This window comes from Mandrillus leucophaeus, unplaced genomic scaffold (assembly GCF_000951045.1).
Source record: "Mandrillus leucophaeus isolate KB7577 unplaced genomic scaffold, Mleu.le_1.0 Scaffold656, whole genome shotgun sequence".
Classification (NCBI taxonomy): Eukaryota; Metazoa; Chordata; class Mammalia; order Primates; family Cercopithecidae; genus Mandrillus; species Mandrillus leucophaeus.
In genome coordinates, this window is record NW_012107097.1 from 319,989 (window position 1) to 326,177 (window position 6,189).

General features: G+C 56.2%; 1 protein-coding gene across 1 annotated transcript in view; it reads right to left on the bottom strand.

The window, feature by feature from the left end:
• ST3GAL4 (ST3 beta-galactoside alpha-2,3-sialyltransferase 4) overlaps positions 1-6,189 on the bottom strand; it is a 60,155-nt gene extending 53,966 nt beyond the window's left edge. Inside the window, exon 1 of the mRNA XM_012001242.1 lies at positions 5,863-6,189. The gene's annotated coding sequence lies outside the window, so the exon portion shown is untranslated. The remainder of the gene's footprint in view (positions 1-5,862) is intronic.

Sequence of the window (6,189 nt, forward strand, 5' to 3'; positions counted from 1 at the left end):
AAAAAAAAAAAAAAAAAAGTGTTAATTTCTAGGAGAAGGAAACGGAGGCTACAACGGCAGGCTGCGGCTGTACCCAAGGCTATGCATGCAGGGAAGGGCTGAGAGCCTCCAACCTGCTTCTAGGAATACAAATCTCACAGCTCCATACCACCACCTCGGGTACTACCCCCAGAACCACCTACCTTGGGTTCAGCCTGAGCCCCACTGAGGTCCATGCTGGGGTCACCCCAGCACAGGGTTCCCTCCCTGTCACAGGCATGGGACCTACAGGGAGTGGAGAATGCAGCGGGAGGAAGCGCCGGTGCTGGGTGGCCAGGGAGGCTTCCCAGCACTGGGACTTCAGTTGATACTGAAGGACATTTGCAGTCTAGCAAGGTCATTACCAGCAATGCCCAAGCCATGTGAGGGGGCTGTGGAAGCAAAGGCGAGGAGGTGAGATCATACATGGCATGCTACCAGAAAATGAGAACCACGGGGGTCACAATTAGAGCTCAAAGGGGGTTTTAAAAAAAAAAATTAAAGCCAAGAAACCCTCTGTCGCATTTTCAAACAAAATTTAAGTGGAAAAGCAGTATGTACAAGGAATAAAAGTGGAGCTGTTCAGGAGGAGGCAAATGTGGGTGAACCCCTCGCTCTTCCAAAGCCGTCACTCCTGAGAGCCGCCCAAGTGAGGGTTCCACCATAGGGGTACCTTTCCTGGGCCTCAAATAAGGAGAGGACTGACATAGGGATTGGAGCTGAGGTCAGGACCTGTCTGCAGGGATCTGAAGGTTACCGGGGAGGGGTGATGGGCAGAGAAATGTGGTGGGTGGAACGGGGCATGCCCTCCCCAGGGGACAAGCTCCTGCCCATCCTCACCTGGACTCCTGCCTGCCTCTCTGGTGTCTGAACAGAGACCCCCGAGGTGGCAGCACACAGCTGGGGCCAGACCTTTCTCTGGCAAACAGCTCACCTGGCAAAAGGGAAACTTTTTCCCTTTGCCCTGGGAGAAGGAGGAAGCACAGTAAAGATGCAGCAAAGACAAATTAGCTTACCTAAGCTGCATTTCCATCACTCATCACACAAGAATCTATTGAGCGCTTATTGTTTGCTAGACATCATTCCAGGCATTAAGAATATATACCAGTGAACAAGCCAGACACGCTCGGCTGGGCGCGGTGGCTCACGCCTGTAATCCCAGCACTTTGGGAGGCCGAGGCACGTGGATCACGAGGTCAGGAGTCCGAGACCAGCCTGACCAACATGATGAAACCCCATCTCTACTAAAAATACAAAAATTAGCCAGGCATGGTGGCGCAGGCCTGTAATCTCAGCTACTCAGGAGGCTGAGGCAGGAGAATCACTTGAAACCAGAAGGTGGAGGTTGCAGTTAGCCGAGATCGCGCCACTGCACTCCAGCCTGGGCAACAAGAGCAAAACTCCATCTTGAACAAACAAACAAACAAACAAAAACCAGCCTGGGCGACATGGCAAAACCCCGTCTCTACAAAAAACAGAAAAATTAGCCTAGTGTGGTGGCGCATACCTATAGTCATGAAGCAAGTCAGCCGCCTCCTCGCCTGCCCAGAACTCCGCGGATCCCTCAGCCTCTGCCCTCGTCAGTCCCTTGCACGACTTCCCTCCAAATGATCAGAACCCAGTGGGAATCCAGGGTATACCCCGGCTGGCCCCTAATTCTCTCCTGCCAGGAATCCCTCCCCCAACCTGAGCAACCTCTAAGAGACAGGGAGGGCTGCTGGTGCAGAGCTTGTCTGTGGGCGAAACAGCTCACCATGTTGGAAGGAGAATTGGGTCTTTGGGAGCCTCTCTGGCCTTGAGCCAGCCCAGGACAGACATCAAGGAGGGCCAGGCAGCCAAGGTGCTTCTGCCTGGCAGGAAATCAGGATGCCAGATGCCGGGAGCAGCCACCTTGGCTGGGTTCCCTGTGCTTAGACCCCATAAGGCCCCTCCCCTTCCCCACGTGTGGCCGTGGTTGCCTTGCAGTCATGTGGGCGGCAGCCACATTTCCAAAGGAATAGGAGCTGCAGGCAGGCCAGATGGAAGCAATTGCCAAGGGAAAGCAGCAGAGGTGGGGGCTGGGGGGCTGGGAGGGCCCGCTGGGAAGCAGGGAAGGAGGAAGGAAGGAGGGAGGAGAATCCTGTCCTGCCTCACCCTGCCCAACCAAGAAAGCGAACAAGCCTGTGCTCAGGGTGCAGGCCCAGCCAGGATGTAGGGTTCGGGAGAGCACTCAGAGCCCAGGGTTTGTGTTCCACCTTTGACGCTAATACACTGTGGCCTTGAGCAAACCCCTTCACACCTTTGAGCTGGGATCTGTTTCTTCATCAGGCAAAATGAGCAAACTCCAGGGGGCAGTTGAGAACTGGGCTGAAAAGTGAAGGTTTTGGAAGCAGGCCTGGATTTGAGTCCTAGCTCAGCTGCTTACGAGCTATGTGACCTTGGCCAAGTAACTTAATCCTTCAATCCTCCATTTCTTCATTTATAAATGGGCTTAATTACAGGGTTGTGTGAGGCTCACATGAAGTGATGTAAAGCGTCTAGCACATCTTTTTTTTTTTTTAAGTTTATTGAGCCAGGTTTTTAATAAGTGCCTGATTGCTAAACGGTAATATTGTTGTTATTTGCTGAGGCCATTTTCATTATGGGGACCGATGTTCACCCATGCTGCAGTTGGCAGAGGACGCAGAGCACCAGTAGGGTCGCTGCAGACCAGCATGCCCTAGCACTCTCCAAACTGGTCCCAGCACTCTTTGGGGCTGCCTCCCCTAAACAGGAAAGCAAGATCCTGAGGACCCCAACCCCCATGCACAGGCTTGAATGAGCTGCAGGTGGGACAAAGGGACTCTCCTACTCAGGTGTTTCTGGGCTTCTGCAGCCAGGCCTTCCTCACAATCAAGGCCCAGGTGGGAAACTGAAGGCCCAGCCAGACCCACACCTCACTTCAGCCCAAGCAGCAGCAACCTCCTCCTTGCTGGGCCAGCAGCGGAACCCAGGGCTTCCGTCTAGGGCAATCCTATCATCTTTCTGCAGGGCAGTGTGAGATGCAGGGGAACAGAGATGGGGTTGTGGCCTGGCTGTAAGTCCCAGGTAAAGGGCTCAGCCTACGCTAAAAACCCACAGCTCTGGAGGCTCACACCCTCTAACCCCGAAAAGCAACAACCCAAGCAACTCTTTGGGGGAAATTGAGCCCCTGCAGGGCTCAGGGGCTCCGGTCAGAGGCGGACAAACACTTGGCTAGGGCCTGGGCATCGCATGCTGCTGCTACCAAATGAAGCTACACTGACCACTTCCTCAGTCTGCAGAATAAAGGACATCATTCACACACCTCCCTCCCCGAAATGTGGCAGGGGTTAGGGGTGATTCTGAGGCCAGGGACAGCCAGTAGCCCATCCAGGGCCACTCAGGACGCTCATACAGTAGCACTGAACACCTCTGGGAAGGGGACAACAAAGAAGAAGGGGTTAACGACAACAGTCACCCAAATCTAAAACAGTCACCCAAATCTGCCTGCGCTCACCATTTCCTCCCGGCAACCAAAAGCTTCAGCTCAAGGTCGTGGGTCTTGAGAAGGAAGGAGGATCCCAGGGTGAGGGGAACACAGAGCGGGAGCTAAACCACCTGCAGCGGCCTGCTGCTGGGAAACGTCCAGCCGGCCCAGTGCCACTGAACTGAGGGGGCAGGAAGCAGTGGCTGTGTACTTGGGGTGTCCCACCCTGCACTGTCAGACTGCTCCACCTCCAGCATCCAAGGTCCATCTCCGAGGAGCCAGGAGCTGGGCTAGGCTCTGATGGCTGATTAGATAGCAATCTTGGACTTGGACTTCAGACCCGACTTGCGGCCCAAGCTCCCTCTCCATCCCCTGCGGGTCCCTCAGCCAGCTCCTTTCCCTATCAGCCCAGGGTCTGGAACTTGGCAGGCATAGAAACATTTGTATTAGAGGGATCCCTTCCCTCCAACAGGTGGTGCAAACCTTTGAGCCATTCTGAGAAGAATTCCCAATTCCATTGGGACAACCCCTGGAGCAGCCTCTGAGGAGGGACCCAGAGAATGTGCCCAAGTCAGACCTGGGGTAGCCCCCAAGGCAAGGGCAGATGGCGGCCAGTGGGGAGTAAGGACAGAATGACACCTCAAGATGGAGCACAGAAAGGGGGTCTGACCTCTGCTCCTGCCGGGGATTAAAAGTCCAGAAAGGAGCAGATTCTTAGTTCTATCCAGAAAACTGATTCTAGGAGTCTAACGAGGTTGGGAGGCTGGCGGGGGCACCGCACTCTGTTCCTGAGAAGCAGAGGGCCAGTCACTGCTTCAGTAGGGAAGACAGTCCGGAGGCACCTCAGCCTGGGCCCTCAACTCACAGGGAAGGCGGCCCTGTTGTCTCTGAACAACAACCTATCCCCCAACCAAAGACACCCACTCTGCCCAAAGTCCAAGCTGGCAATTTCTTTCTTTTTTTTTTTTTTTTTTGCGACGGAGTCTCGCGCTATGTCACCCAGGCTGGAGTGCAGTGGCGCGATCTCAGCTCACTGCAAGCTCCGCCTCCCAGGTTCACGCCATTCTCCTGCCTCAGCCTCCGAGTTAGCTGGGACTACAGGCCGCCGCCCCCCCGCCCGGCTTATTTTTTTTGCTAGTTTTTTGTATTTTTAGTAGAGATGGGGTTTCACCATGTTAGCCAGGATGGTCTCGATCTCCTGACCTCGTGATCCACCCGCCTCGGCCTCCCAAAGTGCTGGGATTACAGGCTTGAGCCACCGCGCCCGGCCAAGCTGGCAATTTCGAATTCACTTTTCTAACTTCTCCTTCCATGTGTGCACCCTCACAACCTCAGCTGCCATCTTGGAGTCTGGGGGATCTGGCCCCAACTCCTGGCAAGCTCCCCACGTCTTGACGGAGCCCAGGCCCTAAGATCACCCACCCAGCACAATGGGCGGGGCATAGGAGCAGTCTGGGAGCGGGCCAGGAGCAGGGCAGGGAACGGTCCCAGGAACCCGGGACACCTGAGCTTGGTCAAGGGGCATTCCCAGACCAGCTCTCAGCAAGCAAAACAGCCTCCCGAGTTCATTTCTAGGCCCCAAACAGCCGGCGCGTCCCCGGAACCCGCTCTAGAATTATCGGGCAGCTTTGGAGAGTAACAGCATGGGAGAAATACTACCAATAGTGAACATTGATACAGCTCTTCCTCCGTGAAGGTGCCTTTCAAAGCACTTAGCACATATCAACTCATTTAAAATCTCCCTGGCAGATGCCAGGGCCAGGACCTAGAGGAGGGGGACGGGTCCGTCACAGCTCAGGAGAGAGTGACACACGTGTGTGTCTCTTGTGAGAACTCAGCCTGTACCAGGCCTGTTCCCAAAGTTCACAAAGAACGAGTCCGCCTGAGCCTGGCTTCCACGCGGTACCTCCCTCCGGCGGTGGAAAGTACAGGCTTCCCCAAGAAGCCTGTGGGGGTGCCAGCCTGTGGGTGGCCATGAGGTCAGACAGGGCACAGCTGGGCACCCGAACACTGCCTACACTCCCAGCCTTCTGGCAGCAGTTCCCTTAAGCCAGGCCCTCGGGACCCAGGCTGGGGAGCAGAGGAAGCAGCCACAGTAGGTCAGGCCTCACGCTGCCCAGACAGAGCCTCCCCCCAGGACTGGGAATGGAGGGGCAGTGCTGGCAGACATGTTGGCAGTTCTGAGCTGGCCGGGAGGTCCCTGCCAGCCAGGCCCCTGAGGAAACACCCACAGCAGTCGGCGGAGCCCACTCCCCCATCGCATCCCTCCCACTGCTCACCACCCATGCAGCTCTGAGGCACAGTGGCCTAGGCCTGACGACCCCCATAACTTGGCCCTAGGACTCTGGGCACTGTCGGCCTCCCACTGACAACTCCACCTTTGGGTCCTGCTCAGCGACCTTGTGAGTCCTGCACACAGGCGGACCCCGCAAAGCCTGTCACCTCCAGCACAGTCAGCTCCCAAGTGCTGGACCTGATCGGGGTAGTTGTGGGAGAAACCATTTTTCGAGGATGCTGGAGGTGGGGGCCGCCGCTGAAGTCCGGGCGCAGGGCTGGAGGAGTGGGGGCGGAAACTTTCCGCAGGACTGTCCCGCTTGCTCACTCCATGGGAGCGGAGATGATCCGGCTTCCCGCGAAAATCTGGTCCAGGGAAAGGGACCCCGGAAAGCAGCTCCGCAGGGCTGTGGCCGCCCCACCCCGACCCG